At 42.0% G+C, this 25,416-nt stretch overlaps 1 long non-coding RNA gene across 1 annotated transcript in view; it reads left to right on the top strand.

Annotated features, from left to right (window-relative positions):
* Positions 1-25,416, top strand: part of LOC311593285 — a 187,193-nt gene that overhangs the window by 119,840 nt on the left and 41,937 nt on the right. The window lies entirely within an intron of this gene.

The following is a 25,416-nucleotide window of genomic DNA, read 5'->3' as shown; positions in this document are numbered from 1 at the left end:
GTCTAATGAGCTGTACATGCTAATTAGCCTGAATATATATACTCTATTGACTTATCATATAGTATCTTATAAATATATATAACTGAAAAAACTGTATTGATAAGTTTACTTTCTCCTATAAATTTTTATGTGTATAACAACACAAAAGTATTTTCTAAAGGATTATAAGGCAAGAAAAATAAGTATCAATAACAAGAATATAAAAATATGTCATTACAAAGTTAAGAATTAGGTCTCAGGGAAGATTCTAGTGTAAATTATCTCCATGGGATATGGTTCTGCCTTCTACGCTCCCCATATCCTTACCATTGCATATGGAGTCTTAGCTGAACTCCTCACCTCAATGTGTAGGCTCTCTCCCCCCAACCCCCATCCCTCAGAGAACGCTTCTTCATTGTTTTATGCTCTGCTTCCACAAAACTACAAAAGTTTAACTTCTAAATGGAACAAGCCTTTAACTTTGCCCCCAAACCTTTCTCAGGCCTGCTAATAGTAACACTATTCTCCCAGATGCTGTGACTAAAATGTCTGGGCCATCTTTGGCTTCTGTCTTCTTTCACACTCCACATCCAATCTGCCAATGGACTTGACAAATCATCTTCCAAAAAACCACAGACTCTATCATCATCTGTAGTGCCTATGAAGTACATTGTGAGGCTAAAACCAAATAAATAAATAAATAAATAAATAAATAAGTATGAATTGACCTACACCTACCTTTTCAACTCTAAAGCACCATTGAGGCAGCTGAATTCAAAAGGATTTTGTTATGATAGGATCAAGACTCTGAGTTCATTAAATCCATAGTTTTAACCATCACCTCTAAATTAAGATAAGTATCTTTTGATGCATCCTGCTCGATATCCTCACAATCTTACACTGTCTGGGTTTCCTGGGCACAGAAACCTCTGCCTGTCCTTTCTACATTGTCATAACAGCTGCAGACAATGAGGTTGGCGCCTTGACCTACTATACGTTTCTACACTTAAGTGCTCCAGTGTTCGGTATTCCGTCACGGCCCCCCCTTTTTTTTTCTTACCAGGTTGCCTTGCACTTACCATTTAGTCCTTATCTCTAATTTCTTTAAGGCCCCATTTGATCAACATTTGATGTTATTGATTGTTAACATTGTCATAGTCATTGTTTTAGTTTTGTTATTATTGAAGAACACACTGAGATTCGAGGAGGCTTCCTCAGACCCGCCCCCGCCCCCACCAGCAAGAGTTCCACACATGCCGTTGGTCTTAACTTCAGACTAAGCCAGTGCCAGGCACTGAAGGGGGAGGACAACTGGGCAAAGTTAACATTATCTGCTCATTGACAACTCAGTGAGTCCAGAAAGTCCTCAGTGCTTTTGGTTACATGAGTCACATTTATTTTGTGAAGATGTTATTATGTTTTTTTCTAATGAGCAGCAGGTTGCAGACCCTCAAGCTTCAGTTGAACGTTTCTGCCTTCACTCTGGGGTCAGGGGTCATGTTTGCTGGGTTTCTGGGAGGTCACTGACCATTCATCTAGGTTTAAGAACGGCGACAAGGTGGGTCTTAGTCATGGCTTAATGAGAGACATTTCCAAGTATATTAAAAGCCATACTGGGCTAATCTCCCCTAAGCTTCAGAGAGACGGGATTCACACACTGGGTGGCCAAAAGGAATAGATTTTCTTCACAGGTCTGGAAGCCAGAAGTCCAAGGTCAAGGGCAGGCAGGGCTGATTTCTAGTGAAGCATCACCTCTGCTTTACAATCAGTATCTTTTTCTCTATCTCTTTACACGATCTCTCCTTGCTGCAAGTGTGGGGAGCTGGGATCTCTCTCCCTTCTTAGGGTACCTATCCCAGTGAATTCAAGGATGGGTCTTGCAACTCTATTTGACTTTAATTAATGTCTTTACAGGTCATGTTTCCAAATATAGTAATATTGGGCTTACTTCTTTAATACATGCATGGGGGCAGGTCCAAATTTACTCGTTATCACCCGCTATAGTCTTTCATTTGACTTTTATAAGTGAAAAATTACTTATTTCAGTTTTAAATGTCTAAATAACAGATAATGTGTATTCAAAATTGCACTCTGAATATCACCAAATTTAACAGCTACAAACCTAAACTGTGCATGAATTTATTATTCATTAAGACAAATTACTTAGCTGCTCACTGCTTGGTGATTTTTGCATATTTGTGGGCTAATGTGAGAACTTAACATTTCTAAGGCACAAATGGAAATATACCTCATAATGTATAAACTCCAAGGATGTGATTTTAATTGATGGTGTACCTTTTAAGTGAACTCATATTTTGTTTTTCCTCCATATTAAAACCAACAGCAAAAAAAATTTATACTTCTAAATGTCAGTTAGGTTTTACTACAAATCATTTATTAAATGTTGTATCCTCACTTTAAATCTTACTGGGTAACTAAACATTAAAGTAAAGGGGGAAATCTATATCAGTCTAATTTGAATTATATGTTCCTCTCACCAACTAGAATTGCTATTGACTGCCTGAAGCACCATTGTCTCAGCCGTGAATAATCATAAAACATTACAATTGGCACAAGAAGAATGAAAAGAAGCTCATCAAAAAGTTAAAAAAAAAAAAAAGAAAGAAAGAAAGAAAGAAAGTCAAGCATAAAACACGAACCGCCTCCCTCCTCTGCCTAAAAGAACAGAGCCATGCAGGGCACAATGGCTTTATTACCTGAGAAAATGTGCTCCATAATATTTACCAGAGGCCTCCTTTATTATAGGCAACAATTTTACTTATTTTATTCCAATGAAGCCTGCCCGGTTATTAAATGTGTGTCATAGAAAAAGAAGACGACAGAGACGAAAATGACCCTTGCTACCAAGTCCTTCAGGCTCATTAACCAAGTTCTTAATTAAAAATTGAGAATTCTGATTTTTTTTTTTTTGCTTTGGCCGAATATTTTTCTGGAACTTCTAGAGGTTGGGGGTCACAAAAGTCACAAGCTGAGCTTTGTGGAGACGAGTGAGGCTTGATGTCAGTCAGGTTCCTGCCTGAGGGGAATTTGGAAGTGCTGTGCAGAGTGAGTTTTCTGGTTCTTCAGAATTTGTCCTCAGTATGTTGAGCACTTAGGGCTTTCGAAGTCTCTCCCAGGAGATGATAACACTAGAACAACAGAAAGCATGTGCACTTCCGGTGCCTCGGAGATAGTCTTACAGTTTTCCTCAAAGCTACAATGGTAGTTTCATATAGATTGCATGGAGATTGGTTTTCTTCATTAAGAAGATAATGCACAAGTGGCTGAAGGGCTTGCCATAAAAGCACAAAATATACATGATTGAATAGATACACATATTGACATATATATATATATATATATATATATTATTCTGCCATAGAGTAGTATGTAAACCTAAGGCAAGGGTGTCTTAGCCTCAGGACTATTAGCCTTTGGGATGGATACCTCCTAAAGGCCATTTTGTGCACTTCCAAGAAATACTTAATGGTACTCTGACCTTTACCTGCTAGATGACAGTAGCAGTCCCTGGGCTGTGACACTTAAATCTCTAGGCATGATGATATGTCCCATCGAGGCAAGAGTCTACTCCCACCACCCCAACTCCTACTGTTTAAATTCCTCAGCTTGAAAAACACATCATTTGAAGGGACAGTAAAAAATCAAAACAAAATACCCTCTCCTTGTGAGGCAGTTTGGAAGGCACGGCAAAGCTTCTTGGTGTGTCAGGGAAGCTTTCCCAGGGCTCCTCTGATGCCTCTCTTCCCTGACTATCCCTAGGAGACAACCTTAAAATGTCCATGATCAATGTTAATTAGGACTCCCATTGACCAGACTAACAGCAATCAAATAAACCATTTAGAAACAAAGAGATGGTGGATAGGGCTAGCATAGCATGTAAAAGCTACCTTGTGATTCTAAGGCTCACTCTAATTATAGAGGGGCAGTTCCATCCCAGGTGGATTGTATTTCGCATCTCTGTGGGTCACAGCCATCTTCTAATGCCCACAACACCTTATGCATTGTACATTTTAATAATTTGTTGAAATGTCCCTCCCTCACCGTGCTAAGTGCTCTGATTTCCATCTCACCTACTTCCAGCCTAGAGAGGAGAGGAATCAATAGATATATATTTCTTAATAAATACCATATATTACACTATAGTTAATATGTATGAAGTAGCTCTACATATCAGATGTTGCTCTAGAACCTGGGAATAAATAAATAAATCAGTGTTGATTATTAGGACTCTAGGTGAGAGAAGCATGGGAGAATGGGGAAATAGAAGGATCCAGAGGGTCCTAGATACCTACAAGAAAAACATTATGATGTGTGGATCTGGGTCCAGGGGTCCTGCTCAAACTATGGCACCAGCCAAGGACAATAAGTGCAGTAAACTTCGAACCCCTACCCAGATCTAGCCAATGGACAGCACATTCTCCACAGTTGAGTGAAGAGTGGGGTCTGACTTTCACAGGAACTCTGGTGCCCCATATTTGACTATGTCCCCTGGATGGGGAGGCCTGGTGGCACTCAGAGGAAGGATAGCAGGCTACCAAGAAGAGACTTGATACCCTATGAGCATATACAGGGGGAGGAGGTCCCCCTCAATCACAATCATAGGGAAGGGGAGTAAGGGGAGAATGGGAAGGAGGGAGGAATGGGAGGATACAAGGTATGAGATAACAATTGAGATGTAATATGAATAAATTAATAAAATATATTAAAAAGAAGATAATGGCTAGAGTCACCCCTGTATCTTTCCAGGAGCCTACCCTGTCACAGCTCATGGGAGTGACTCTAGATGAGACTCCTAGCAGCAGAGGACATGGACACTGGACTGGCTACTTTCTAGCTAGGCAGAACTCCCAGTGGAGGGAGGTGAACACCTACCCACCCACAAAAACATTAACCCAAATGTACCCTGCCTACAAGAAGTGCAGGGATAAAGATGGGGCAGAGATTGAGGGAATGTCAACCAATGCCCAACCCAACCTGAGACCCACCCCATGATAGACAGCCAACCCCTGACACTACTAATGAAACTCTGCTATGCTTTCAGACAGGAGCCTAGCATAACTGTCCTCTGAGAGGCTCCATCCAGTAGCAGATTGAAACAGATGCTGAGACTCACAGCCAAACATGGGGTGGAGCTCACAGAGTCTTGTGGAACTGTGGTGGGGAAGGATAGAGGGACCTGGAGGGGATAAGAACTCCACAAGAAGACCAACAGAGCCAACTAACCTAGGCCCAGGGGCTCACAGAGACTGAAGTACCAACAGAAAAGCATGCACGGTCTGGACCTAGGCCCCCTTCACATATGTAATAGATGGACAGCCTGGTCTTCATGTGGATCCCCTAGTAAAGGAGTGGGGGCTGTCTCTGACATGGACTCTGTAGCCTGCTATTGGATCATTTCACCCTGGTGGCCTTGTCTGGCCTCAATGAAAGAGGATGAATCAGTCCTGATGTGGCTTGATGTGCTGGGGTGGGTTGATGGGGGGGGGGGTCTCCCCTTTTCTGAAAAGAATGGGAAGGGAGAAGGGGGAAGAGGGTAGGAGAGTGAAACAAGGAGGAGAGGAGGGAGGGGGCTGTAAAGTGAAAGAATAAACTTTAAAAAGGAAAAAAAAAAAAGAAGAAAATAAAACCACGAGTGGGAGGACCAGAGTTGAAATTCCCAGGACCAGAGGGCATGCTGGGTAGACAGCAGCCCCCATAATTCCATCCTGAGAAAGAAGAGCCAGAGGATCTCTAGAAGAAGACGGCTAGTGAGACGTGGCTTGATTAAGAGACCTTGTCTCGTTGCATAAGGTGGGAAAGCTGCAGAAGGTAGTTCTCGAGATAAATCTCAGGCCTCGCATGCATGTGCAGCCATGTGTACATGCACCTTCACACATGCAAATACATGTACACACATTCAAGTACACAGTCATATATACCACACACATACACACACATGCAAATATACACTCATAACACATGCAAACATACACAAGTACACACAGAGAAACACACATACACATGCACCCACCCATAAGCAAACATATGCACACATTTGCAGACACATGCAAAAATACATCACACATGCGCACACACACACCAGACACATGAATCACATGTACATGGACACATCACACACATGCAAATATACATACACATGCAAGCACACATACACACCCCACACACATAGGAACATATACACATACACACAAACATACATGTGCACACGTACACAGATGTACACAGGCTTCATTAACTTCTGATTTTAGAAGAATTAACAGATGTTTCTTCCCTGGTATGCAATGTACAAAGATATGATTGTAAGTCCTGTAGAACAAAATCATCGAATATAATAGTGCTGTCCTGCCAGGAGCAAATCCTGTGTAACAGACAGACCCATGCACTGTTCTCCATGTTGAGAACATGCCAGAGACTGGTGCTTTTGTTTTGTTTTGAGCATTTCTCATCCCCCCACGCCACCCCACCCCCACTTAAAATGTTGATGCCAGCATTCCTTCAGCTTGTGGCGTGTTAGAAATATGCACCAGCCACAGAAGGCTCCTTAGACTTGAGTCAGTTCTTTCCGGTTGTGGCAGAAGAAAGGAAGAGGGAAGCTGAGTGATATATTATTCTTTGTGCTTATGAAATGCCCTGAAAACAGAGTTTCCCTTCTAGAAACAAAACTGACAGAGTCCACCAGAGTTACGACTCTGTAGCCAGAAAATTCTGAAACAGTGGTTAACTTTTTTTTTCCTTTCTATTTTGACAACTTTGCAGAGATGACTACACTTTAAAAACATCTGGATTTTCTTTTCAGGGACGCTATTTAATGGAGAGTGCAGTATGGAAAACCTGTTGAATCAGGTAAGTCTCATGTGTTTTCGAATTTAAAGGCATCCTAGAGTCGAATTTTCCCCCTCTCTGAAGCATAGCTCCTTTCAGTAACACTGTCAGCGTACTTCTATGCAAGCTTGTCAGCCCCTGACCATGCCTGTTCTGGGCCCCCACCTGGGGGTGTCCTCCTGTGCACCACCCCCAGTGTGAGCCTTGTCCTTCAGACCTGGGAAGGGAGCAAGTCAGTCTATCATGTTCTCTGTTCTGTAGAGGACCGGAAACCATGTCACTGTGCCAACGGACAAGATGATGCACCCTGCCAACCTCCTGCCACATCGCATCTAACGCAGGATTCTTTAGTCTTCTCCCTGTGACCAAACACTAGAGCATACAGCTTAAAGGAGGACTGACCAGCTTGTGGGCTCAAGCTGCTCAGGCATCATGGCAGGGTGGGCGTGGCAAAATTGAACAGCTCACTGTGTGGCCTTCAACAAGTAGCGAAAAGAACAGAAACAGGAAGTGGCCTAGGCAGGCTATGACCCCGCCCCCGGAAGGACACAGTTTCAGTAACCTGCTTCCTCCAGGAAAGCCCAACCTCTTTTGCACCTCCCACCTCCCAAAAAAATGTCATCATACTGCAGATCCATGGAAGGCAGGCTGTGTTCAGAACGCCCAGAATTCCAATTCCCGAAGCTCATCTTTTGTGACCCACATCAAGCACACACAAGTTTGTGGGGCATTTTATATTTAAGACACAGCATATGGAGAGCTGGGTCTATTTTCCACCTTGCTTGTAAAATGACTTAAATCTGATTGGATTATCTCTTGAAGATGTGAAAATTGTGACTATATCATTAAGTTGTTTCCCTGCCCGCCCGCCTCCGCCCACCCCTCCCTACCACCCCGCCTCACCTATATCCATTTGGAAAAGCAGTATCTTCCTGCCTGGGCGTCTCCTGGTGATTCTGGCTATATTCTCAGCCAGCCTGGCTCCTCAGCATAAATTAATCTGCCATCCATGATACATTCTTCATCCTTGGAATAATAATGTGAGACAATTGTCTGCCTGCTTAGTGAAAATGTAGAAACCCACAGTTTTTACCAGTATACTTTCTAGATGAACCTAGTATCTGTCCTCTCTCTCTCTCTCTCTCTCTCTCTCTCTCTCTCTCTCTCTCTCTCTCTCCCTCTCCCTCTCCCTCTCCCTCTCCCTCTCCCTCTCCCTCTCCCTCTCCCTCTCCCTTCCCCCCCCTCTGGCTTTTTTCAAGATGGAGTTTCTACATGCAATAGCCTTGGCTGTCCTAGACTGGCTTTTTAGAGCATGCTAGCCTCCAACTCACAGAGATCTGCCTGCCTCTGCCTCCGCAGAGCTGGGATTAAAGGCATGCACTACCACACTTGTATTTATTTTTGCTACCCGTTACCAGAATGGAAGAGTTTTAAATGTAGGGGTGTGTGTAAAAGGTCCCTGTCTATTTGAACCAACAGAACTAAGTTTCCTACCCAGCATGCAAGCAGGGCTTCCTATAGGAGCCTCTTGGTTGTGAATCCCTCAGGATTTCAGCTTAGAACAATGTCTCTGCTGTCTGTGCAGTGACGCTTCAAGTTCCTTTAATTTGTAGCTATCACTTAATTAGAAGAAAGCTTTAGACTAATGTATGCAGAAAGTTAACATATTGACATGATTTCACACCGAAGAAGAAACAACTAACAGCAGATTTGTTCCCCCGGAAGATTTGATTCAGGAGAGGATGGTGAGGACAAGAGAGGATTGTTCTCAATTTGCTTCTGTAAATAGTTTGTGACAATTCATTTATCTGTGCAACTGAATTGAGTGATTTGGGACTAAAATTAGAACCGATGTGGCAAGTGCTTCGCAGTCCCTGAGGCGGCTTCTCGCCCCTTCCAAAGTACTTTTGAAGGTGCACAAAGGAAGAAAATGCTCCATGAACACCGGCTTTGCATTGGCAGCTAGGAGTTTTGAGAAAAGTCAAATAACCAAAAAACGCAGGGAAAGGAGCAAAAGAACCAATGGAGACACTCTCAGTCCAAACGTTTGCTGCTTGGAGAAGCACACTTATCTCTTGAGAAGTTAGGGTGGAGCTCCCTATACCCAGGCAGTCCAGTCTTGCACTGGTGTTCAGAATCTGACGTAGCTACCTAGCCTGTCCCTCTGAGCTGCACAGGTGCCATATTATCCGTGCTCTTCTTCCACAGGTCAGCAAGCCTCTATTCAGCCATTTGGGGACCTTAGCGAAAACGGTTTGAGCATCTAGAACCAGGGAAACTTAGAGTTAATGACTCGTCTGTCAGAGAGACACTGTAAAAGCCATTTGCATTTCACATTCTTATCTTTTATGGAATGAATATATATTTATATTTATGGAATATATATATATATATATTCATTCCATCTTATATGTATTCTGAGTCCATTTCCATCTACCTCCACCAACTATCCAATCTTTGCATAACTAAACCATAAGCATATGAAATGTGTTTTTCCAAAACATATATCTCTCCCCAAACCACATACACCCTTGACTTCTATGCTAAACCGTATAGCTACGGTGAAGCATAAAGTAAGACATTGAAACTTGAGTTGAGCACCAACCTTGTCAGTATTTCCTTACAGGCTGAAACCTGAGACTTGTAGGATTTTGTTCACTTTCAAACCAGCAATGAGGAGGAAAAGCCAAGATAGGCCCCATGCCCTGTCCTCTGACAGACACCAGAGTGGAGACGTAGCCCATCATTTTAGAAACAGGGAAGGTGAAGACACAGTGTAGAATATTTGGAACTTGATTTAGGGGGGAGGCGCTTCTGGAAATAACTTCACCGAAATTCTGACAATGTGGTAAACTTTTTTTTTGTATCCTAACTATGAAAGAGAAATTATGAGTTGCACGCTTTACCTATGATGTGCGTAAGAAAGGACTGTGCTGAAAGGGAATGGGGTGGGGGAGGGGTGGGTGACAGTCACTCCCTCAGAGCAGTGTCAGGAACAGTAAAGAACAGAGCTGATGTTGTGGAAAATTGAAACATTAATATGGACTATAATTTTGAGCTTTCCCAGAATGCAGAGTAGAGTGATAAATGTTAAAAGTCGTGGTGAAAGAAGGTAAATGTGAAATTTAGAGAGAAAGCTGACATGAATCTAACTGAGACAAGACAGAGTACAGGCAAACCAATCATAAACTTTAAGTAACAAGAACTTTCTTGGGTTAAAGACTTATGTTTTTCAGATTCAGTGAATGAATAAAAATAGATTGCTGTGAAGACATGTGAGGACAAAATACAGATATTAAGACAAATGTCCCAAAAGCAAGCCACGTGGTAGAAAGCAAAGACTGCTTCTAAGGTAGCGTGCATGGCAGGCTACCACTAACTGTATTGGAAACATATACATTTACCTAGACTGGAAACAGTGAAAATTCAAAAGGAAAGGAAAAAGTGCCAAATAATTTTATACTAAGCCAAGTCCTCCTTCATAAAGGAAGACAATCCAAGGACCTTTGTATATGCCATTTTACTTTGTACACACCATGTACTGTGCTGACAGCCTGGACACTTGCAGCTTCCATTTTCTTTTCTCCAGGATCTTCCTCTGACTTGACTATACTGAGTAACTGAGAATTCTATCCACAAGCAAGGTACTATATTAATAGTGTCAACACCTTAATTTTCATAAATCTGAACTAAGTTTCATGTTAGATACGTAAAGTTTACTTTGGATAGATGACTAGTGACTTTCAAATAAGTAGCATTTGAGTTCTGCATGACTGGTCCAAACTGTGAGGAAATAGGGAAGATTTAAAAATGCAAAAGGCAAAAGTCTATTAAGCAAATAGGTTCTAGGTCTATTTATAGTATTTTAATGCCTACACTTAAGGTCATTTAAAGGTCTGAGGTGTCCTGCCCACAGTACAGAAGCATGCTGGGTAGATAGGCGCAGTTATGGCTGCACTGGGGTTAAGGGGACGCACAGCAAGGTCTGTTAATGGGATCTCTACGTGGGCTGTGTAGGAATGGAAAGCCCATTAATAATAAAAGCCATGCTTTAAAAACTGACCTTGTAGTTGAAAGATATGCACTTGTATCATTACCAATTAATGTGTTAGGTAACATAGCTTGTACTTGGAAAGCAGCAAGGAGGAGTATCTAAGTGATGTTCACACATCTTAATTAGTGTCATTAATAGTTCTTTTACCATCTCTCCTGAAAGCAACAGCGCTGTATTATAAGCATCTTGTTATGAGTCAAACCAGCAAGTGAGATTTGAAGCCAAGTCCTTAAAAGTGGCTTTAAGTTATGGCGCCTACATGACTAGAATGTTCTTCCTTTGGTGGAAGCAATCGTCCACAGAGTCGGCCAGGAAGGAGGTGAGTCCAGGCAGATTGGAAAAACAAGGGCAGTGCACACACCAAGTTTTTCTCTTAGGTGCTCTCCGATAGTGGGTCATTGATTTGGTAATTTTTAACTCACTACAATATTTAATATATGAATTCAATATCTTTCACTAGACAGATGAAAGAATGAACATTGAAGCAGTTTCTTAATGTGGGTAAAAAGAGACCCTCACTGAAAAGCATCTAACTGAAAAATATTGGTGTGCCTGCTTATGGCATTCAGTGCCCAGTTGGTCTACCTTGGGATCCAACCTGTAATGGGTACATTTTAACTCTTTAGCATTCAGAAATTATAATTTAAATAATCTACTCTTAAAATAAGTTTTACTGTTGTATTTTCTCCTGACTCTGCGAATATAACATTGCTGAAGTATTCTTGGGAGAGGGAACTTGCTAATTAAAATACAGAATAAAATTAAGAAGAAAATAGTTAATGTATGTCTATCTAGTCTGTTTCTATATAAACTGTGTAATTATGAATATATATTCATAAGTGAAATATTTTACTTACATGTATAATTTATTTTGACTTTTTCTTCTACCATTATGGTTTTTACTTCATAAAGTATCATCTTTGTTTCATTACGTTTTATTTATTTTACTTGAGTGTGCATGTGTGTGTGTGCACACATGTGTGTGTGTGCTTGCGCATGCCCATGCTTGCATATATGGAGTTAAGAGAACAAATTGAAGGAGTTAGTGTTTTTCTTCCATGTGGGTCCCAGGGGTGGAACTCAGGTCATCAGTCTTGGTGGCAAGTGCCTTCACTGTCTGAGCCATTTCACTGACTCTTTATAGATCTAAAAAGCATAATCAATATGAGCTAGCCTATCTGCATCCATCCTCACTGCTGGAGATGCCGCAGACTTAGGTGGCTTAGTGAGGGGCTATGGTTCTGGAAGCTGAGCATCCCAGGATCAAGTAGCCAAGAGATGGGTTATCTGGTGAAGACTGGGTTCTTGGGCTGATCTTAGTGTTTCCTCATGAAACAGAAAGGCCATGCATGGGTTCTCTGGGGTCTCTTTTAGGAGGATTCCCCAATTCTATTTACAGGAACTCTTTTCCATGACCTAACCACCTCCCCCAAAACACCAGCTTCCTAATCCTACTACATTGGTGATTAGGTTTCAATACATGAATTTTGGGAAGGATAGAATCATTCAGGTCACAGAATTCCATTATTTACTGAACCCTCAACTAATTTTTGGACATTTAGTCCCAAGGTAAATATGCTTATAGACTTGTTTACAATTCAACTTTTATATTAGAATAATTCTTGGAATCATCATTACTAAACCAAAGTGTACAGCTGCTTTTGAAACTCTATGTATGGTCAGATGGTTCTGAAGAAGCTAAGACCATGAACACTGTTCCCAGTATTACATAAAGGATCCCAACTTGGCCAGCTCCTCTGCTGCCATCTTTTTAATCATTAGTATCAAAGATAAGATCACACATTCTTCAGACGTTTGTGCTCTCTCTGATAATTATCTGTTAATACCCCCTTTAGATCCCAGTATTTCAATGTTAACTGTTTCTAGGGGTCTATTGGGCCCAACTTCATCAAGAAGTACTTAAACTTAAGGGATTTTAAAATGACAGTGGGAGAAGACCTAGATTTCCTTCTACACTAGATAATAAATGTAAGCGCCATTAAATATAGTTTGTAAATATCTAACCCCATGCAGAGTGGACGCAGATCCAGTTAAACCCAGCTCATGGGTTCTTTCATTGTTTGACCATTGCAAGCTCATTTGGGTACCATTTTTAAATGTTTCTACTGGAGTTGGAGGGAAGGCTCGGCTGATAAGAACACTTGCAGCTCTTACAGAACACTTGGGTTTTGTTTCCAGAACCCACACCAGGCAGCTTACTACAGCCAATACCTCCAGAGCCAGGGATACATCCTCCTCTTCTGCACACTCTGGGCATCAGGCACTAGGCAGTTGTTAGCCTCCAGTGTGGGTTCTGAGAACGGACCTGGGTCCTCCTTGAGAGCAACACATGTAGTTAATCACCGAGTCATCTTTCCAGATGTGTTTAAGGAAGTATTTTAAGTGTTCAATGTATGACACAAAAATTCTCCGGCTTTTCCTCTTCCTGCAACCAGGCGGTGGTTTTATTGCTGAGATGAAAAGTAGTGCTTTAAAGTCCTCGATGTTTCTGGTGCCTTGACTAGGCCAATTAGTCTATTCATAACTGAGATGAAAATGATCTTCATGGACTACATTCACACATCTTAGGTTTTCACATAAATGTTGACTCTAGCATAGCAATTCAAGCAACGGCATACATCTGGTCCATCTTGTAAACATTTTTAGAAAGCATGGCATGAAATTGGTCTTAGAAAAAGTCCCTAGAAAGGAAATACAGAGAGGAGCTGAGAGATGCTTCTGACGATAGCCTGATATTGTGTCCTTACTCTTAACTACAGAAGCTCTTTCCCTGAAACCTTTTGGATTTAAGGGGAGAGACACCAGCTAGGCCTCTTCCTTTAGTCACTTGAATTTGTCTATAATTTCCATGCCTGTCTTTCTTAAAAACAGCATTGTACCCAATATCCCCTTCTCAGCCACAGTCTACCTTCTGATTGAATACTGGTCCCCAGATTCCACAACTTAGCAGATGATCTTGTTTCTCTTTTCTTACTCTTCTACATACAGTATTTTTTAAGTAGCTACTGTATACTTCCTAAATATGTAAAAAAAATACCCCCCCCAATTTTGTGTCAGAGATCAGTCAGTTGGGAACGCCATTCTGTTTCGCTGACCAAAAGAAATGCACACACATTTTCATTTTATTCCAGTTCAAATAACTGATCTGCAAAGAAAAAATTCTAATTTGGCTAAGTCTCTCAGATCTGCTAAACAGAGCAAGACATTTTCAGGAGAAATGCCATACATGTGACCATGAATAGAAAGCAGTCTGTCTGTATCCCACACAGAAACACTTTCAGACAACTTGACTATATACAAACATCTAGAAATGTGGATGGAACCGATAAGTCTTCCTGACTCAGTTAAATCACATTTACACATCGGAAAGTCCAGCTTGCGGTAGTGTATGCAAATGCATTCATGCACACAGGCCTCTTCCACTTCCACTCTGCAAGGAAAAAATTCAACCAAACCTGCCTGGAGAGATGGCTGAGCTGTTAAGAGCAGCCCCTGTTCTTGCAGAGGACCCAGGTTCTATTCCCTGCACCTGCCTGGTACACAGATGTACATGCAATCAAAGCATTCAGCCAAGCCACAGACAGTGCCAGACTCTAGAACAGGAGTTGCATTTATTAACGTGGACCCCTAGGGGTTTAGTGGGCAGAGTCAGGAAAGCTGCAATGCATGGCATCTGCTTATCTAAGCAGGGGCTTTAAAACAGAACACCGCCTTAAGTTAAACATGAGGTTGATCTTAGCAGTTCTACCTCAGGTCACCAGGAGCTTCATCTGAACTTTTATCAGATATGCTCCATTCATCCCATAGCACTGTCTAGTGACACAAAGTTGGAATCTCAGCTAGTTAGGAGACTGAAACAGGCAAATCAGGCTTTCAAGTTCACTGCCAGCCTTAGCAACCTAGTGTGACCCAAAATATTGTTTGGGAGATAGCAAAGGAAGGCTGGAGATGTGCTTTGGTGGGAGAGTGCTTGCCTAGCATGAGCAAAACCTTAACTTTAATCCTACTATTACATTCCCTCCCCCCATGCTTTGCCCAACATCACAACTGAGTGTGTTGCTTAAAAACAAACAAACAAAAAATGTTAATAACTAGCATATGCCCCTAGAAGCTTGTCTTCTGGGACGGGGGTGGGAGGCTAGAGGACAGGGTGGGATGAAACTCTGCACTAATTTTTTCTTCATAATTAGACCATTTCACTCAGGTAAGCTCCATGAGCTAGGATTGTTTGGACTAGGTTCATGATAATGTGTTGTAGGGGTTAGGGAGATGGCTCAGTGCTGAAGAGCACTGGTCCGTCTTCCAGAGGATCCAGACTTGATTACCAGCACCCATGTGATAGCTTACAACCATCTGCAACTCCAGTCCCAGAGGATCTGAAGCCGTCTTCTGGCTCTGTGGGCACTAGGCATGTACATAATACACAGACATACCTATAGGCAAAATCTTCGCACATATCAAATAAAAATAATTTTTTAAACAGTCAGCATGTACCCTCCAATTCATATCCAGTTGTTACAAAAATTAAATCACTGAGAGACTATTTTTTGTAAAGATTTAAGACAAGGGAGGAAAGAGCCTTGGGGTGCATAAAAGCCAGCTTTACAACTGGGAACATGTGGCTGTCACTGGATGCATTTTTGACATAAACACTGACAGGGTGTTCCATCTCTTGCTCTATTTGGGAAATGTAATAAGTTCTAACGGGCGTTTAAAAACCTACTTTCCGGTATCACAGCTGTAAACCCATGACATTTGCATATACAAGCCTGTACAAAACACAGGTCTATCTAATCATCTATGACGTGCCCGTATGTGTATGTGTGCACATATGTGGGGACACACAAACCAAGCTCAGCATGAATGGAAGCAGTGTGAAACCCAGACGCCTCCAGAAGGCAGCCTAGCATTAATTTCAACTAGACAGCAAAGGTTTCAGGTGACTCCCACTCACCTTGAATTTAGATGGCTTCTCCCTTGTAATTCACAGGGACTTATCAGGCTTCGCAGTGTGGCTCCAACTTGCCTCTTTGTTTCCATTGTTTCTCCCACTCTTGCTGGCTAAATAATGTAGCAGGTCTAATAAATCCAAATAAAACTTCTGATTGGTTTGGCAGCAGTTTAACAATCGAGGATAATTTACTGATCTCTCAGACTTCGCGGTGAGTCCATAATGTTTGCAGTAGAAATAATAAAATGCACTCAATTGATTAAGCTGTTTGTAGTTGTCTGAGAATTAACATATTGTATAATTGCAAATATTTTATAATTACCACGTGGGGCTGATAAAAGGGTTCAGTGCTAGTGACTGTTGGATGGATAACCTTGATGAAGGGGGGAATCTCAGTGAAAAGGGAGCTCACTGTGGTCTGCATACAGAGTGAGCTGGGACCCACAGCCTGCCTTCTGCTGCTTGCTGATGTTGCAGGGATCCCTATAAGGTCAGCTCTGGGAAGAGCGGGGCTCGGGGGAACCTCACTCCTGTATGACTCTGTCTCGCAGGAGGGGAAGTGTGACCTTGGCCACCCTAGAGTGTAGATTTTCCCGATCACCTACTGAAAGATGAAATCTTTAGATCAAAATTCAGGGAAGCAAAGAGTGGCTAACCAACTGAGATCAGTCTTCCCCTTGCCCCCAAGTGTTTTGTAATGAGGCTTGCTTTTCTTTCATTTGTCTCAAAACCGATTTCTCACATTTCATAGTTTGTTTGTAGAGGACTTCGGTGTACTATTGTTGCTAAAATTAAAGAAAATGTCTAGTTTCTAACAATCTCCAGTACAATGTGAACTAAAAATTATAAGAAATGTCCTTGCCTTGTTCCCAGTCTTCCGGGGGAAATCACCCAGTTTCACCATTAGTTTCGATATTTTTACAGCTTCACTGGCTTTTGTGGAAGCTGCTACCAGACAGAGGACGTTTCCTGTGATTCCTAATATTGCCCAATCTAAAACATTTCATTTCTTTTTAATTATGTGTGGAGGCTTGGGGTAGAGGGTATGTGCATTTGAGTGCAAATGACCACAGAGGCCTGAAGGGGGCAGCAGAGACCCTGGAGCTGGAGTCAGCAGACAGTTGTAGGTAACGGGACCCTAACTCTGATCCTCGGTAAGAGCTGTGTGAATGTGAGCTCTTGACCACTTCTCCAGCTCTGCTTTGTCTAATTTTAGTAACAAGATATTACAGGCCTCCAAGGATGAATTGAGGACTTCCTTTCTGTCTGTATCTAGAGGAGCGCAGATAAAAATTGGCCTTAGTTACTAATGCTTGGAAGGATTCACCAGTGAAATGGTCTTCCAAACTAGGGTTTGTGGAAGGTTTTCAATGGCACAGAATTTTTTTTCTGGTTATTTGTTATTGATTTCCCGGCTTGAAGGGAAGTTAAAGATTGAACAACCTCAACCAAACCTGTTTTCTCTTCACTCTGAACCTTCCAAGAAGGGTTGTTCCGGGATACCTCCTAGCAATGTTCTTCCTTTGCTCAGGAGCTGGTTCCTTACTGGGAGGAACACAGACCCTTCCCATTCCTACACAGCCACATGCACCCCTCCCTCTCTCTACAACTTCTCAGTCTTTTCTTGTCAGGAGTCAGTAGCTGAGGGTAGAAGACTGAGATGGTTAAGGTGTTTAATGAGTTTCCCCTTTCTGTTTGAAGAGCTTCAGCGCATGGAAAAGAAAACTTACATCCTAATTCAGGCCTCCACCAAACTCTGTATGCAAAAGACTGGCAACAGTCTATTGTGGATTCTAATCCAGATTAAAACATAACTCTATTAATGGAAATTTTTAGCAGGAAAACAGATGCTATGAGGAGATAAATGCTAAGGACATTGGCAGAAGGGGACGCCTCCTGAGTTTTAAATGTCTGAATATTTAGACAGACTCTGCATACTAAATCTTCACTTTCAAGGCATCAGAGTCATGACAAACTTATTGTAGTAATATATGCAAACTGGAATTGGGGATTGAGCGACCTGCATTTATTTCTGAATACACGTTTGATAGGCAGAGGAGACGGAACACATGTGTTCATCCATTCTGAACTCATTAACAAAGCAGAAACATTAGCAAAATATGTCTTTTGCTGGTTTCTGGAATGGAAGAGGGAACAATTAAGCTGTAAGGCACTCCAGGGTGGGTATTATGACCTAATAATGACATGCCCTGGTAGTTTTGACTGAGTGCCATTAACTGCCAAGGCATATCATTGCTTGTCTGTAATACGCACCCTGGAGTGTCTTGTGGGGAGGATATAAATGTTAATTCCTAAAGAAACTCATTCAGCGCAGGAAGACACCATTGCTCTGAGACGGGGGTATGTCAAAACCTCCATGCTGAGTTCAGTTTTGTGAGGTAGGCTAGGTCAACCTGCTTCAGCACGTCCCAGAATTCAAAGGCAGGTCAGGAAAATCAGAAATGTGGGTGCAGATGTGTGTTCGGGCTCTGCTGTTCTCTCCTGGTGCTTCAGTTGATCCAGCACCTGGCCTCTCACCTTCCCTCTTTTCAAGGAAAGCTTATACTACAGTGCATTTTAGAAACAATGATATAGAAATGCTTTGAAGGTCTGGTTAATCAACTCTGAGCTGCTTAACAAAAACGTAGCAGGATTCTGTAAGAGCTAAGTAACCTTGATAAAAATGTTCTGGTTCTGTGTGTGTGTGTGTGTGTGTGTGTGTGTGTGTGTGTGTGTGTGTGTGGTGTGTGTGTGTGTTGCATATATGTGTGTGCTTCTGGTTCTCTTTCTATGCGTGCATGGTGCATATGTGTGTTCTTTTTCTATGTGTGTGTGTGTTTCATATGTATGTGAATGCTTGTGAGGCCACACACGTGAATCATGAATCTCTATGTTTGTGCACGTGGAAGTCATCAATAGACCTCCCACTTTATTCATTGAAGCAGAAGCTCTCAGTCAAGCTCAGAACTCACCAGTTTACCTAGTCTCCCTAACCGGCTTGCTCCAGGGACTTTTTGTCTCTTCTTCTCCTTCCAAGGATGGATTATAGGTGCACTGTCCTCCTACCCAATACTCTGGAGACTCTGAAGATCCAAACAGTGGTCCTTGAGATTATGCCATGGGCACTTAAACTGAGCCATCCTCACAAAAGTTGCAATTTTGAAAACAGGTGGATGAAGGCTTCATTTTTAAGGAAGAGTTAGTTGGGTATATACATAATAATTAGGGATCTGAGTTTGTCATTTAAGCTCACCTTGGTGTTGGTGCTCATCACCTGGGGTCTGCTTTGTTCTGATCTTTTACTGACATTAAACCTCCCTTCTTGATATGACGTCATAAACTGTTCAAGCTCACACAACCGTCTCATGACTAAAGGTGTAATACAGGATTGCTGCATCCTGCGTATCCAGCATGGCATTTGAGAACCAACGTGGATGCATCTATTTTAAGTGTGTCCCAGTTTTGTTTTATATAATCTGGTAGCTTGAGTGAGAATGCCCCCAGGAGGCTCTGCTACTTGAATACTTGGTCCCCAGTTGGTGGCTCTGTTCAGAAGAGGTTCAGGATGCACAGCCTTGCTGAAGGAAGTATGTACCTCTAGTTTGCTCTCTGTACTTCTCACTTGAAGATGCCAGCTCTGAGCTTCCTGTTCCTGCCTCCAGTCCTGCCACCTGCTGCCACACCTTCCTGCCATGATGACATCTTATACCTCTGTAACCATAAGCCACAATAAACTCTTTCATAAGTCACTTCTGTTCATGGTGTTTTAATCACAGAAACAGAAAAGTAACTGGGAGGTTTTATGTGCTTTTTTTTTTTCATTGTGAAAGCACTGTGTAATTTTGAAGAACCCAAGACGATCATCTTCTCAAGTTTAGAGGATGCTAATAAGTATGCAAACACATGGACAGAGGGTGCAGAGCAATTTTTCCGTGCTTTGAAGGTCTTTTCATTTTCTTGCCTGAGTGGACTGTGTGCACAGCATGAAGAAAAATGCCCATAAATCTGTATATCAGTGGGTAGATAGGCACATACATATGTACACAGATTTTTTGGGATAGGTTTTCACTTCACAGCTCAGGCTCATCTCTCCAGTTGAATTCTGGGAGTAGTTAGGGGAGCACTCAAGGATTGCAGGCATGTGCCAGCATGCCCTGGTTATTGTGATCTGTAACATAGTAGCAAAATCACCAATCATAGCCCAGTGAGACGCTCTGGCTTTTATGAGGAGGAAACACAATAAACAAGAGAGCCTTTGATATGTACAGATGTCTGAAGCGCAAATGCAGGAAAACCAAATAACATGAGTTGCTCATTGTAGTCAGGGCTCCTGGTAACCACGAACTGATGCTACTCTAAGGGGCAAGACTCTTCGTTTGGGAAATGTGTCACAGCAGTCCTTGGCTATTTCCCCACAGAGGGCCAACTGACTTTCCCTATCCAGGAGCTAAGCCTCACTTCTCCTCAGGTGAGGAGGAGATTGTAGGCCTGAGGAGATAGCGCGAAACAATATAGATGGATCTGTGCAAACCACTGTACACAAAATGAAGCGCCAAGAATCTGAACTCGACAGCAGCAATTTCATGAAGGTTTTTTTTTTTGAGTGTGTGTGTGTGTTTATTTCCTGAAACTGTATTCAGAGAACAAGAGGAGAGAAGGAAGGTTGCCTGATACACTGAGCCTACTGGCGAGCAGCAGACAGAGGCTGTCTAATCAGACAGCAGCTGGGTTTGTGCGTCTCGGGAGGCTGGCAGGGCCCTCCTGAAGGAGAGACGAGATGCGATGCGTGCTGCCTGTGGCCGGGGGTGGGGTGGGGGTGGGGCGGCTGGGGGGGGGGCGGGGGTGTGAGTATCTGAACACAGAAGTGGAAAGGAGGCTGCTCTCTTTTCTGTGCTATCCGGGTGCTTTTCTCTCCCTGGGACAAAGAATGAAAACTAAGAGGCTGAAGGAGTTAGCTGTTTCATTTGACTGGGGCAGAGGAGTACCCAGGATCAAAGAGGAGGGCCAGGGGAGGATGATGGGATAGAATCAATACATTCCTTCCTGAAACTGTTGTTCTCTATGAAGGCGTATGTGTTTCAATGTGGCCTGGGAAAACATGAAAGTGCAATGGCCTAGCTCTTGCTTTCTAGGGCTTTGCATTAGGTTCGAGATAAGAACATCATCGTTAAAAAGTGACTTCAGAGTAGCATTGGTTGTGGGAGCAGGTGGAGAAAGATGGGGAGTCTACTAGGGCTTTGACTCCCCCCCCCAACCCCACCTCCCGCTCCCTCCGCCCCACAGCCCCGCAAAAGCACAATAGGCCTAAAACCATAGAGGAAGAAATGACCCGGACGTTTTCATAGGAAAGCCAGCAATGTTCTGGCATAGGTTTGGCTGAAAAGCCTGGAAGGTCAGAGAAGCAAGACATGGCATAATGGACTTTCATGAAGGAAGAAGTGCAAGGGGGAGGAACCAGCGGAGAAGCGGAAAATGGCAGATAGAAATATACAAGGCCCTGTGGCCGAGAGCCCGTTCACTGCTCCTAGGACAGCAACTCAGCAGTCAGAAGCAGGGAAGGGTGGTAGGAAAGGATGCAGGCATTCAATGGGACAGCATGAGCCCAGTGGAGGTGAGCCCTGTGCTGGGTGGGGCTTGGGGAGGGCCTTCAGAAAGAAGTAGACAGAATTAATCAAACACCTGCTCATCGATCTGGCCAGGAAATCATCCAACCTACTGAAGACCATGTGCAAGAAGGGCCAACAGGAGTGGTTGGCTTTTTTTTTTTTCCTTTTAATCTACATGTACTTCTACGCATAGACCTTCTAGTATTGAGGCCCCCAGACTTCAGAATTCAGAGCTTTCCCACAGTTCTCTGGGTTTCCTCTGCAGAATCGGAATTGCATTGCTCCATCTGCTTCCCTGGCTCCCAAGGTTTACAACCCGGAAGGAAACACACCATAGACTCTGTTTCTCTGGGTTTCACATAACCTACGTGTAGCCTCCTGGCTCCCATAATTGCAGGAGCCAACTCCCGTGATGCATTTCTTTCTTGAAATTTATCTACCTGTCATCTGTCTATGGATCAATCTGTCTCTATTTTCTATAGCTTTTGCTTCTCTGGAGAAACCTAACCAATACTGGTGAGTTATGATACTAAAATTATTCTATAATGGAAAACAAAACAGAGATTCGATGGCTAGGTCTATGACGCGCCTTACAAAGCTGTTTTTAAAAACCTAATCTTTATTTTTATTTTGCTCTGCTCCCAGGTAAGGTCACGCAGGATCAATAAGGCAACAGACAGGTGGAGTGAGGGTAGGAGACAGAATGAAGTATCAATCGAACACTTTTTCTTAATGATGGAAATATACCTAAAATTTAATGACTTGTTTTTCTAGGTCATATAAAAATGTCTGTATCAAAGCATTCTTTTATTCAAATAATGACATTAAAGCATCAGGCTCCCAGCGTCTGCCCCATGCAGGAGTTCTGTCATTAAAGCTGATGCGGAGGCTTATGGCCAACATAACAGCAATGGGAACTTAATCCTGAATCTCAGAGTGTTGGCTGTGTTAATTTAAATCCCTCCTGCCTAGGAGAAAAATATATATAGGGCCCACGGATAGAAGGTTAGCCGAGGCTCCGGGGGTCCACATCAAAGGCTGTGCGGCTGAGCCCTCAGCAGCTGTGGATTCAGCAGCCACACAACCAAGCAGGGCCTGGGAGAAAGCAAAGAGGACAGGCCTTGGTTCACACTAATGAAATTGTTCCCAATGAAAGCTCAAATAGTAGCAAGATAGCAAGCACAACGGGTGAAAACTCGAAAGATATATCAGCAGGCCTGCAAATGCCACTTTTAAGTGTTTAGGCAGGTTAAAACAATTTTTTTAAAATAAAGCAGTAGTTTTTGCTCTATATTTTTTGACTTCTAAAGTAATATTAGGCTAAAATTAAAAGGTAATGCTTGCTGTAATGATGACAAAAACTAACGCTCCTAGTTATAAAAACTCATATAGATTAGTCAAGAATATTAAAGTCTTGAATGGTAAATAAATGTTTATTAACAGCACAAATGTGTATACACTACCTATTATGCTGAAGTACCACAGATAGAAAACAAAATTGACATAGTGGATGGACCTTTCAGATGTATACATTTAGGTAGTAAAAAGGCAATTTACATAGAAATATGGTGCTGAAAGTACATTTACTAAAATACAAATATTAATATGATACTGAAGCATGGTTTTATTTTTTAAGCCAGTAAGTCTGAATTTTTAAAAGAAGAGTATACTTGCTATAAATGGCAACAAAAATTGGTATAATAATTTTAATAAACAATTTATCAATATGCTCCTAAAGACTATAAAATTTTTATACCGTTAGTCCAGTAATTTCACTCCTGGAAAGTTAAGCAAAGATAATAAAATAAAAAACTAGCATTATCCCTGGGACTATTAATTGCAATAGTGTTTGTAACAGCCAAAAAAAAAAAAAAAATAGAAAGAGCCCAAATGGCCATTCATAGAAAAAGCATTTATGTGAATTGTGGCGCATCTGTTAGATGGAAAGTTACACAAGCATTAAAAATGAAAAATGCCAAGATTATATAGCAAATGGGCTTATAATGAACATGTAAACATATATAAAGTTGACTATTTTACACAAAATTAAAACAGTCTGCCAGGAAAATATAATGATATGATTTGACCTTTTCTATTTCTTGAGCCAGTGAAGATGAAGAGAACTTCAGTAGACAGATTTTTTAAAAAAGAAAATGGGACAACTTAGAGGGAGGAATTGTGGATATGTGACATTTATTGTTTGGTCCAGTCATAGATATCCTGTGAAGAAAATAGAATGAAATCATTTGCAATGCTAAATAGATTCAAATTTTGGAGAGCCTTTCTTCTCTGCAAGGGAGTTTTGACATCCTTGAAGAAGCAATGAATCCACAGCATGAGTTTGTAAACGTGAGTGAGAATGTGTGAGCCAGGAATGTGTATTCAAACCACACCAGGGGATGAATTGAAAAAGCAGACCTAGGCTACAGAGAAGGCTCCAAGGTTAAGAACACTGGGAGCTGTTGCAGAGGACCGGGTTCAATTCCCAGCAGCTCACAGTCTTCTGTGGCTCCAGTTCCAGGGAATCTGGTGCCCTCTTCTGGCCTCCTCTGGCTCCAAGCATGCCCATGGTGCCCAGACACACATGCAGATGAAACACATATACATAGTACAATAAATACATTAATTGATTTAAAAAGATGTTCAAAGGCAAAGCGAATTGGAGCCTAGGAGATTAGATGAAAGTTCATGGCCTTCGTTTAGATGGCTGTAGTGACTTGGAAATGGCAGGGGAACGACCGCAGTGAGCCTGAGATGGAATTTGACAAGACAGGTCCTGACTGAATGTGAATTTTGCAATCTGCACAGTCCGAGCACCAGAGGACACAGAAACTGGAGCAAACAGTCCTGTGCTATAAATATGGTTGATATTTTTCAAAGATCCCCTGTGATTGATGGTTTGGCTGGCTGGTGCTATTGGGAGGTAGTGGAAATTTAGGGGGTAATTCTACCCCCCCCACAGAAAAGATTGTTTTAAAGGAAAAATGTGATAGCTTCTTCCCTCTTCCTTCTTTCTGTTCTATATTTACTCCTAGGACCCTGACATCTACTCGCACCATTTTCCACATTATGAAGCTATGCATGCAGCCAGGGGGTGGTACCAATTCTTCTATGCAGTTTAGACTTTCAGCGTCGAAAACAAGCAAACAAACATTTTTCTTCCTATAAAGTTAGCTTCTTCAAATATTTTATGTATGCATACAAAGCTGGCTGATAAAGATTCACTTGTTCATTAGAATATATAATTTGAATATGTTCTAAGCCCTAATTGGACTCTCAAACTCACCGATCAAAAATGCCCTGGGTAAAAATTGGAAGTTGGGGTACAAACTCACCTCTATTGTGTCCCTGGAGCACAGCAGACCCTTTCAGGTTGTGGGGCACATCTCCCCAGAAATGCGAGGTGAACTGGGTTCTGCCATTACTCCTGTTGTCTCTTGATAGGATTTCGAGACGCATTCCCCACCTCAGACCTACTGACTCAGGCTATTTGAGAAAGAGGCTGTGTATACAATCAGACATGTGCAGACGACTTTAAACTAGGTCCTTATTCACATGTTAGCCAGAAAAAAGGAAATGAAGGCCACACGTTCATTAGTCATAATCAGTTTTCCTGGCTCCAGGTTCTTTCTCCACCACACCAACAAACACTTAAAACTTTTGTCTCTGGAACATGAAGTAAACAAAGTGAACTCAGGAAAGTATTTCCTTTTATTTTTCCTTTTTGTGTTAACAAACACTACCTCACAGTTCCTCATAAAATGTTAATTACTCTTCCATCCGGACAACATCCTGCTTTCCAGTTTAAACGATTAGCTTGAAACATAAGGTGTTTCAACAATAAAGTTTTTCAATATACCTTCAATTTTTCATTCCTTATAAATATTCAATGGAATATTTCCATTTGCGGTGTGTGTTTGCTAATTTACTAGAAGTTGATTCTATTCCCTAGAAATGTCACT

This window comes from Acomys minous, assembly GCF_964271855.1.
Source record: "Acomys minous genome assembly, chromosome: 3".
Lineage (NCBI taxonomy): Eukaryota > Metazoa > Chordata > Mammalia > Rodentia > Muridae > Acomys > Acomys minous.
The sequence above is the reverse complement of the archived record's forward strand: the minus strand, read 5'-3'. Positions and strand labels throughout refer to the sequence as shown.